Here is an 11,553-nt window from a genome sequence, read left to right on the forward strand (position 1 = left end):
AATGTCCTTCTTCATCTCTTGTTACAGCCTTTAATTTAAAGTCTAGTTTGTCTGATATAAGTATGGCTACTCCAGCTTTCTTTTGGCTTCCAGTAGCATGATAAATAGTTCTCCATCCCCTCACTCTCAATCTAAAGGTGTCTTCAGGTCTAAAATGAGTCTCTTGTAGACAGCAAATAGATGGGTCTTGTTTTTTTTTATCCATTCTGATACCCTATGTCTTTTGGTTGGCGCATTTAATCCATTTACATTCAGTGTTATTATAGAAAGATACGGGTTTAGAGTCATTGTGATGTCTGTATGTTTTATGCTTGTAGTGATGTCTCTGGTACTTTGTCTCACAGGGTCCCCCTTAGGATCTCTTGTAGGGCTGGTTTAGTGGTGACGAATTCCTTCAGTTTTTGTTTGTTTGGGAAGACCTTTATCTCTCCTTCTATTCTAAATGACAGACTTGCTGGATAAAGGATTCTCGGCTGCATATTTTTTCTGTCTAGCACACTGAAAATCTCGTGCCAATTCTTTCTGGACTGCCAAGTTTCAAAAGAGAGATCAGTCACGAGTCTTATAGGTCTCCCTTTATATGTGAGGGCACGTTTACCCCTTGCTGCTTTCAGAATTTTCTCTTTATCCTTGTATTTTGCCAGTTTCACTATGATACGTCATGCAGAAGATCGATTCAAGTTACGTCTGAAGGGGGTTCTCTGTGCCTCTTGGATTTCAATGCCTTTATCCTTCCCCAGTTCAGGGAAGTTCTCAGCTATAATTTCTTCAAGTACCCCTTCAGCACCTTTCCCTCTCTCTTCCTCCTCTGGGATACCAATTATGCGTATATTATTTCTTTTTAGTGTATCACTTAGTTCTCTAATTTTCCCCTCATACTCCTGGATTTTTTTATCTCTCTTTTTCTCAGCTTCCTCTTTTTCCATAACTTTATCTTCTAGTTCACCTATTCTCTCCTCTGCCTCTTCAATCTGAGCCGTGGTGGTTTCCATTTTGTTTTGCATTTCATTTAAAGCGTTTTTCAGCTCCTTGTGACTGTCCCTTAGTCCCTTGATCTCTGTAGCAAGAGATTCTCTGCTGTCCTCTATACTGTTTTCAAGCCCAGCGATTAATTTTATGACTATTATTCTAAATTCACTTTCTGTTATATTATTTAAATCCTTTTTGATCAGCTCATTAGCTGTTGTTATTTCCTGGAGATTCTTCTGAGGGGAATTCTTCTGCTTGGTCATTTTGGATAGTCCCTGGCTGGTGAGGACCTGCAGGGCACTTCCCCTGTGCTGTGGTGTATAACTGGAGTTGGTGGGTGGGGCTGCAGTCCTACCTGATGTCTGCCCCCAGCCCACCGCTGGGGCCACAGTCAGACTGGTGTGTGCCTTCTCTTCCCCTCTCCTAGGGGCGGGATTCACTGTGGGGTGGCGTGGCCCGTCTGGGCTACTTGCACACTGCCAGGCTTGTGATGCTGGGGATCTGGCGTATTAGCTGGGGTGGGTAGGCAAGGTGCACAGGGGCAGGAGGGGCAGGCTTAGCTCGCTTCTCCTTAGGTGATCCACTTCAGGAGGGGCCCTGTGGCAGCGGGAGGGAGTCAGATCCTCTGCAGGAGGTTTGGCTCCGCAGAAGCACAGAGTTGGGTGTTTGTGCGGAGCGAGAAAGTTCCCTGGCAGGAACTGGTTCTCTTTGGGATTTTGGCTGGGGTATGGGCGGGGGAGATGGCGCTGGCAAGCGCCTTTGTTCCTCACCAAACTGAGCTCTGTCATCCGGAGGCTCAGCAGCTCTCCCTCCCTTTGTCCTCCAGCCTTCCCGCTTTCCGAGCAGAGCTGTTAACTTATGACCTCCCAGACGCTAAGTCGCGCTTGCTGTCAGAACACAGTCCGTCAGGCCCCTCAGCTTTTGCAAGCCAGACTCAGGGGCTCTGCTTGGCCGGCGAGCCGCCCCTCCACCCCGGCTCCCTCCTGCCAGTCCGTGGAGTGCGCACCGCCTCGCCGCCCTTCCTACCCTCTTCCGTGGGCTTCTCGTCTGCGCTTGGCTCCGGTGACTCCATTCTGCTAATCCTCAGGCGGTTTTCTGGGTTATTTAGGCAGGTGTAGGTGGAATCTAAGTGATCAGCAGGACGCGCGGTGAGCCCAGCGTCCTCCTACGCCGCCATCTTCCCTCATCCCTCAGAAATAAAAAGCATCCAAATTGGCCAGGAGGAGGTCAAACTTTCACTGTTTGCAGATGACATGATACTCTATATGGAAATCCCAATGGATACCACCAAAAAACTGCTAGAATTGATTCATGAATTCAGCAAAGTTGCAGGATATAAAATCAATGCACAGAAATCGGTTGCATTCCTATACACCAACAATGAAGCAACAGAAAGAGAAATCAAGGAATCGATCCCAGTTACAGTTGCACAAAAAACCGTAAAATACTTAGGAATAAATCTAACCAAAGAGGTGAAAAATCTATACACTGAAAACTATAGAAAGCTTATGAAAGAAACTGAAGAAGACACAAAAAAAAAAATGGAAAAGGATTCCATGCTCCTGGATAGGAAGAACAAATATCGTTAAAATGTTGATACTACCCAAAGCAATCTACGTATTCAATGCCATCTCTATCAAAATAACACCAGCATTCTTCACAGAGCTAGAACAAATAATCCTAAAAATTGTATGGAACCAGAAAAGTCCCCAAATAGCCAAAGCAATCTTGAAAAAGAAAACCAAAGCAGGAGGAATCACAATCCCAGACATCAAGCTATACTACAAAGCTGTAATCATCAAGACAGTATGGTACTGGCACAAGAACAGACACTCAGATCAATGGAACAGAATAGAAAACCCAGAAATGGACCCACAAACGTATGGACAACTAATCTTTGACAAAGCAGGAAAGAATATCCAATGGAATAAAGACAGTCTCTTCAGCAAGTGGTGCTGGGAAAACTGGACAGCGACATGCAGAAGAATGAACCTGGACCACTTTCCTACACCAGACACAAAAATAAACTCAAAATGGATGAAAGACCTCAATGTAAGACAGGAAGCCATCAAAATCCTCAAGGAGAAAGCAGGCAAAAACCTCTTTGATCTTGCCCTCAGCAACTTCTTACTCAACACGTCTCCGGAAGCAAGGGAAACAAAAGCAAAAATGAACTACTGGGACCTCATCAAAATAAAAAGCTTCTGCACAGCGAAGGAAACAATCAGCAAAACTAAAAGGCAACCGACAGAATGGGAGAAGATATTTGCAAACGACATATCAGATAGCAGGTCTGTATCCAAAATCTACAAAGAACCTATAAAATTCAACACCCAAAAAACAAATAATCCAGTGAAGAAATGGGCAAAAGACATGAATAGACACTTCTCCAAGGAAGACATCCAGATAGCCAACCGACACATGAAAAAATGCTCAACATCGCTCATCATCAGGGAAATGCAAATCAAAATCACAATGAGATACCACCTTATACCTTCAGAATGGCTAACATGAACAACTCAGGCAACAACAGATGTTGGGGAGGATGCGGAGAAAGAGGATCTCTTGCACTGTTGGTGGGAATGCAAGCTGGTGCAGCCAGTCTGGAAAACAGTATGGAGTTTCCTCAAAAAACTAAAAATAGAACTACCCTACCACCAGCAATTGCACTCCTAGGCATTTATCCATGGGATACCAGTGTGTTGTTCTGAAGGGGCACATGCCCTCCCCTGTTTATAGCAGCACTATCAACAATAGCCAAAGTATGGAAAGAGCCCAAGTGTCCATCGATGGATGTATGGATAAAGAAGATGTGGTATATATATATATATATATATATATATATATATATATATATATATATATATATATAAAATAGAGTATTACTCGGCAATCAAAAAGAATGAAATCTTGCCATTTGCAACTACGTGGATGGAACTGGAGGGTATTATACTAAGTGAAATTAGTCAGAGAAAGACAAATATCATATGACTTCACTCATATGAGGACTTTAAGAGACAAAATAGATGAACGTAAGGGAAGGGAAACAAAAATAATATAAAAACAGGGAGGGGAACAAAACAGAAGAGACTCATAAATATGGAGAACAAACTGAGGGTTACGGGAGGGGTTTTGAGAGGAGGGATGGGCTAAATGGGTAAGGGGCATTAAGGAATCTACTCCTGACATCATTGTTGCACTATATGCTAACTAATTTGGATGTAAATTTTAAAAAATAAAGCATAAAATTAAAAAAAAAAGGACACCCGCCTGAACAGATTTTTTCATGCGGATGAAATTGCCCCATTCGGGGAGTTGGGGGAGCCACAAAGGACATTTATTACCATGGAGGAAGAGCAATCACCAATATTTAAGGCAGGGAGGATAGGCTAGCTCTACTGTTTTATGTCAACGTTGGGTTTATAATCAGGACTGCTATTATCTATATACGTTGCTAACCCTGAGTCTTGCAGGGAAAAGATGAACACCAGCTTCCAGTTTTTTGGTTGTATAACAAGAAGGACTAGACAACAAAAACCTTTTTTCTGGATTGGTTCCATAGATGCTTTGTTCTTTTTTTTTTTTTTTTTTCAACGTTTATTTATTTTCGGGACAGAGAGAGACAGAGCATGAACGGGGGAGGGGCAGAGAGAGAGGGAGACACAGAATCGGAAACAGGCTCCAGGCTCCGAGCCATCAGCCCAGAGCCTGACGCGGGGCTGGAACTCACGGACCGCAAGATCGTGACCTGGCTGAAGTCGGACACTTAACCGACTGCGCCACCCAGGCGCCCCAAAAGTTACTGATGCTTTGTTCTTGAAGACAGAAAATACCTTGCCAGTAAGGGACTGCCTTTTAAAGTTCTTTTGAGACTGGAAATGCTCCTAACCATACAGAGGCCCATGAGCTCAACACCAAAGGCCTAGAAGTGATCTTAACATCAAACACATCTGTATTTTAGCCCCTAGATCAGGAGGTCATAAGGATCTTTAAGGCTCACTACACATGGTACTCTGTGTAAATGATTATCAAAGAAAAAGAATCCTGATAGAACATCATGAAGGTCTGACGGAATTACACCATTGAAGATGCTATCATTGTTAAAGGAAAAGCCATGAAATCCATCAAGCCTAAAACAATAAATTCCTGCTGGAGAAAACTGTCCACATGTTGTGCATGACTTTACAGGATTTACAGCACAACCAATCAAGGAAATCATGGAAGAGATTGTGGATATGGAAAAAAAAAAACTGAGGAGTGAAGGGTTTTAAGATACAGATCTTGGAGAAATTCAAGAGCTAATTGACACCACACTAGAGGAATCAACAGAAGACAACTTGATGGAGATGGGTGCTTCTGAACCAGTGCCAGATGATGAGGAAGAAGATGTAGAAGAAGCAGAGCTAGACAATCTGGCAGAAGAATTCTTATTATTGAAGACTGCTTTTGACTCTTTTTCAACATGGACCCCTCCATGACACAGCCACTGAAACTAAAGCAAGTGGTGGAAAAAAAGTATTGGTACAATATAGAAACATTTTTAGAGGGGGAAAAATAGCAAAAAAGTCAGACAGAAATTATGTTGTATTTCCATAAAGTTATACCAAGTGTGCCTGTGTCTCCTGTCTCCCTTCCACCTCCTCCACCTCTCCTGCCTCTATCGTCCCCGGGGACAGCAAGACCAAACCCTCCTCCTTTTCCTCCTCAGCCTATTCAATATGAAAAACAATGAGGATGAAGACCTCTATGATGATCCACTTCCACTTAATGAATAGTAAATAATCATCATGCCATATAGTTAACAAACCTTCAGTGGTGTGTGTGTGTGTGTGTGTGTGTGTGTGAAAATCTAATAACTGTAAGGCAAAATCTGTACAAGACATTTTGTTTTGTTCATCATCATTGCCTAAGTATTCATTGTCTAGAACATTGTGTGCAAGACTTGTATGGAAGTGTATAGCCTCTCCTACATAGCCATAAGGTGAGTGATATTTAATATAGATTAATCATGTGTTAGCTTTGTTACTGTTTTAAAACTTTGCTTCAAAAAATTACATTTCTGTACAGTATTCCTCTCTCATAATTGGAGAAACTGCATATCATCACAGGTAAGTGGTTTTTAAAAAACTGTAACAATGTTACTAATACTGCATTATGAATATGACTATAATACTACTTGCCATAAAACATTTAAAACAACTCACTCATTAGTGTATAAGCAACCCTACCATGATACAATCATATCAATTATACTAGGCTACAAAGCAATCATATTGCTGCTTTAATGCATGGATCATTATACCTGTAAAGAAATATGAATTTATTTTTCACCTTATACTTTCTTTTTTGATGTCTAGTGTTAGTAATATTTATAATATTTACAATGTTTTATATCATATAAGACAGTGTTGATGTAGGCACTGACAAATAATTCATCTTGTAAACAGATGATGTAAACTTACAATATTAATAAATACAGTACTGCACTGTCAACATATATTCTCTTCCGTATGACTTTCTTAGTAAGATTTTTTCTGTAGCTTACTTTATTATAAGAATACAGTATATAATATACATAACATACAAAATATGTATGTTAATCAACTGTTTATGTTATTGGTAAGGCTTTCAGTGGACAGTACATTATTAGTAGTTAAGTTTTTAAAGAGTCAAAGTTATATGGGGATTTTTGGCTGCAAGGCAGGTCTGTGTCCCTAACCCCGTATTGTTCAAGGGTCAACTGTATTTGTTATAGCAGCCAGAAGTGACTAAGACACATTGTGACCGTAGCCCGATCCTGTCAAACCTAATAGATAGGTCCTCTTAAACCCTGTGTAGAAATAAGGAAAACTCTGAGAGGAGAAAGAACTTGCCCAAGACCCTTTATAGAAGTGGAGGAGGCAGGATTTGAAGCTAATTATGTCTGACTTCTGAAATCACTTTCTTTTTTTAATATGAAATTTATTGTCAAACTGGTTTCCATACAACACCCAGTGCTCATCCCAACAGGTGCCCTCCTCAATGCCCATCACCCACGTTCCTTTCCCTCCCACCCCCCATCAACCCTCAGTTTGTTCTCAGTTTTTAAGAGTCTCTTATGTTTTGGCTCTCTCTCTAACCTTTTTTTCTTCCTTCCCCTCCCCCATGGTCTTCTGTTAAGTTTCTCAGGATCCATATAAGAGGGAAAATATATGGTATCTGTCTTTCTCTGTGTGACTTATTTCACTTAGCATAACACTCTCCAGTTCCATCCACGTTGCTACAAAAGACCATATTTCACTCTTTCTCATTGCCAAGTAGTATTCCATTGTGTATATAAACCACAATTTATTTGTCCATTCATCAGTTGATGGACTCTTAGGCTCTTTCCATAATTTGGCTATTGTTGACAGTGCTGCTATAAACATTGAGGTACAAGTGCCCCTATGCATCAGCACTCCTATATCCCTTGTGTAAATTCCTAGCATTGTTATTGCTGGGTCATAGGGTAGATATATTTTTAATTTTTTGAGGAACTTCCACACTCTTTTCCAGAGGGGCTGCACCAGTTTGCATTCCCACCAACAGTGCAAGAGGGTTCCCATTTCTCCACAGCCTCTCCAGCATCTATAATCTCATGATTTGTTCACTTTAGCCACTCTGGCTGGCATGAGGTGGTATCTGAGTGTGGTTTTGAGTTGTATTTCCCTGATAAGGAGTGACGTTGAGCATCTTTTCATGTGCCTATTGGCCATCTGGATACTCTGGTTTCTCTTCAGATCGCATAAATCTTTCACCTTTTACTGAAATCACTTTCTAGTATAACATGAAGACCACTTCCTGAATTATATAGCACAATATAAATGGAGGCACAATTTTTAGGGGATGCAAGTCCCTGCATGGATATCAGATAGGAGACCAGATAACATCCTCCAAAGTCTCTAACGATGTCATTACTGGATATTGGTGAGGTTCTTGCAACCATAAAGGTCATAGTCCAACAATGACAATGGGTTTTGTCTGATCACCTGGTAACAGCTGCCTAAATGGCCCCATTGTGACCAAATCTTGGCTCAGCAGAGAGGAGTTATGATCAACTGGCCATATCTGTCATAAGAGCTGGGGGCTGTGGGTGGCAGTGGGTGAAGCATGGCAGTCATACCAGACATCAGCCTCCTTGACTGAGGTGACTTGCCCATGCTTGTATGGATGAGTATGTTCCCCACAGTCACTGTTCAGCAAACTGGTGTAAATGGAGAAATCATGAAGCTTCAGTCAGACCTTTCCCGCCAACTGTAAAGGCAACTGAAGAACACAATGGGTAATGCAACTGTTATGTTTGAACAAGTGCAATGCATGAATTGTGATCAAACCACAGCTTTATTTGTGTCCCCCACCATTTTTAAAACTCCATTCAGCAGGGATGATTTGTTCTTCCCTGATAAAAAAAAAAAAAAAAAAAAAAAAAAAAGCTCTAGGTACACATTCTGGTTGTTCAGAGATGATAGTCCTACAGGCACTTGAGTCCCAAACCCAGTTTCAATTTAGGCATTAGAATATATAAACCCTTGTCACACTCCAGAGGCTGAATCTGACTGTTAAGTCTCCTTCTCCCAGTCTGGGTCCAGTTAGGGACATGGGCCTTACTCACCTCTGGTTATGCTCATCTTCCCCCATCTTGAGCTGCTCGTTCACTCCTGGCAGGGATCAAAGTTGGGGAGAGTGTGCAAATAAAGGTGAGCTAGCCAAAACATCAGCTTCCTGACCTCTGGGCCTAGGAGGCATTCCTTGCTGACTCTTAGGGTGGTGTTTTCATGGGCTCTTCCATGGCTCCCTGCTGGCCTCCTTTCTCCTGCAGCCCCTAGGCCTGGTAGCATATCCCAGCCTCTTTCCTTGGGGGTCCCCTTGCCTCCTCCAGGAAAGCCCATGGGTGGGTCCCCTGTGCAATCCATACTGCACAAACTGTACACATTCCAGAGCCTAAGTTGTTGGTCAACCACTGTCTCATTTCCAGAACTCCCAGGTGGAGTCAAACTCCAGCCTCAGCTTCCCAGGGACTCCAGGAAGCTCTCTATCCTAGTCTTAACTGACATTTCTCAATGTGGTTCAGGATGATTCACACTGGAATCATCTGGAAGCAACTGTTAAAATGCTTAGATCTGGCTCCCCACCACTTCCCAATCCACTGGATTAGCATCTGAAGGAAGAAGCATGGAAATCAACATTGGAGTTACCAGATAAAATACAAAACTCCAGATACATTAGGATTTCAGACAAACGATTTTTTTTAGTGCATGTATGCCCCAAACATTGCATGGGGTACATATACTAGAAATACATTCTTTACCTGAAATTCAAAATTAGGGCACCTGGGTGGCTCATATGGTTAAGCATCTGACTTCAGCTCAGGTCATGAGCCGCGGTTTGTGAGTTCAAGCCCTGCATCGGGCTCTGTGCTGACAGCTCAGAGCTTGGAGAGTGCTTCAGATTCTGTGTCTTCCTCTCTCTCTACCCCTCCCCTGCTCATGCTCTGTCTCTCTCTGTCTCTCTCAAAAATAAACAAACAAAAAAAAAACAATCAAACAAACAAAATTAAGTGGGCATCCTGTATTTTTATTTGATGAATCTTACAACCCTAATCTGCACTGAATGAGCTCCCCATGCTGCACATCAAAGTCAGAGATCTATTGGCCAGGACTGGGGTAAATAAAGTTACTATGATAATGCCACCCTGGGAACCTCTGAAGCATCAACCAGGCAGTAGTCCCATAAGTAACCTATGTCACCATGTGCCATATTTTCTCTTTGGACTTCTATAGATTCCTTATAGAAAGCTGAGGTTTCTCTCCACATCTGGGCCCCCATGTTTGCCTAATTCAGGGGGAGGTATTTCAATTGTAGTCTATAGGAATAGTACCCACTGGAGATGTGGCTGTGTACAGTGGCTCTGTCCCCACCTGTTCCCCTCCATCAGTTCAGGCATTTTGTAATCTCCTGTTATAGTGAAAAGGCTTGACAAAAGAGAAAAAATGCTGGGCAGTGAATGAGTATTTCACAAGAAACAGGGCCCAAGTCATATTAATAGGAAAGATATAGACCCAGAAGGAAATGGATCTTCCTAGAGGTGAGCTGTGCTTTTGTCCAGATATTTTTGTAGAAAGTGAGCAGCAGTTTAGGGGATGTGCCCATCATACTTGCCTCCCCACAAGTAGAGATTAGCAGTAAGGGTCCAGTTTCCTCCCTTCTACATCCACATCCCCAGAACCTGAGCAAAAGGGAAAACCACCAGCATTCAGTAGCGGTGTGAGTAGCAGGGCCAGGGGAGGAGGAAAACTGAGTCTAAAGAAAGAGCAGAGGGAAAGCAGGAGCTTCCCAGTGAGTAGGGCCCAGTGACCCGGTATGCTTTGGTACCTTTACCGATATGCAAGTAAAAGAAAAAAAAAAAAAAAAAAGGTTAGCCCTTCATCAGGCCTCCTCTGTTTGAAGAGGCAGATTATCTATCATAAAGAACAGATGGGGAATGCACCATCCCATGGCCACAAAACAGGCCCTGGCCCCACCCTCAGAAAGGACACCTAGATGCTGAGGAGCAGCTATCTACAAGGGTAGGACAAGAGGAGGAGTGAGTGACTTATCCTGGAATTTTTCCCCTCAGGAAGTAGCTGGAGTCACATTCTTGGTATAGTAAAGAGAGGCCACCACCCAAGTCACGTGATCTTATTTTGGGTTTTATAACTCTACTGGTGGACCCTATCATTCCTTTTTTGCTAGTAAGAACACCAAGGGAGCAGGCTAGACAGAGTAGACACCGTGGTCTGGAAAATGACCTGTGGTCACTTTGGGAACTGAAATTAGTGAGATTCACTTCCTAACACTGGGCCTGGCCAGTGGCCAGGAAGGCAGTACTGAGGATGGTTAAGTAAAGTCCCAAATAAGTGTGCTGAAAGTTCAGGGAAAAAATAGTAAGGTCTAAATCCCATGACTGAGGTGTTGACATAAGGAGAAGCCATGGACCAGGAATTTACACCTCAGATCTGACCTTTCCATCTTTAGAAATGGACAGGGGCATATCTGGAGATTTGGAGGCCATGCATAATCAACCCAGAAAGTGGTGGGAGCAAGGATTGTCACTGGCTGGGCTGGGCATGAGGGGACGCCAGAGCCTCTGAACCCAGCATGGGAGGGTCACACCTGCAACTTCAGATCAGAGGCCTGAGCAGAAAACCTTAAGGGCAAATGTACTGGGTAGACCATTAGTGCTGGGAGAGGCCTCTTGGCCTCCTGGAACTTCTGCCCAATCTATAGATCCAGCCTGGCAACCCCTTGCTGATGTCTTATACACAGATCCACAGAGAACCCTTTACATGACCAGCTTTGTGGAATAGGCATTTGAGCCTTTAAAAAGGGTGGGAGTGACAGAGACAAAAGCAAGGTGCCTACCAAGGACTCAGTGAGGGACAGGTCCTGCCCAGATCAGCAGGAAGGGAAGCTCAGACAAGAAGGCTTCAAGGATGAGGTCCTTCTGTGCAACCACCTTGAAAACAAAATGGCAGGAGGAGAAGGCTGCATGACCTGACTGAGTTCCCAAACTCACAGCCCATTGTG

The 11,553-nt window shown here is 43.0% G+C and overlaps 1 protein-coding gene across 5 annotated transcripts in view; it reads right to left on the bottom strand.

The window, feature by feature from the left end:
* The window catches only part of LOC123589567 (serine protease-like protein 51), a 67,865-nt gene that overhangs the window by 54,112 nt on the left and 2,200 nt on the right, over positions 1-11,553 (bottom strand). Inside the window, exon 1 of one of the 5 annotated variants that reach the window (XM_045461843.1) lies at positions 11,389-11,481. The exons of the other annotated variants lie outside the window; for them this stretch is intronic. The gene's annotated coding sequence lies outside the window, so the exon portion shown is untranslated. Of the gene's footprint in view, positions 1-11,388; positions 11,482-11,553 lie in introns of those variants that run through there. 5 annotated transcript variants of the gene reach the window in all.

This window comes from Leopardus geoffroyi, chromosome B1 (assembly GCF_018350155.1).
Source record: "Leopardus geoffroyi isolate Oge1 chromosome B1, O.geoffroyi_Oge1_pat1.0, whole genome shotgun sequence".
NCBI classification, from domain to species: Eukaryota; Metazoa; Chordata; class Mammalia; order Carnivora; family Felidae; genus Leopardus; species Leopardus geoffroyi.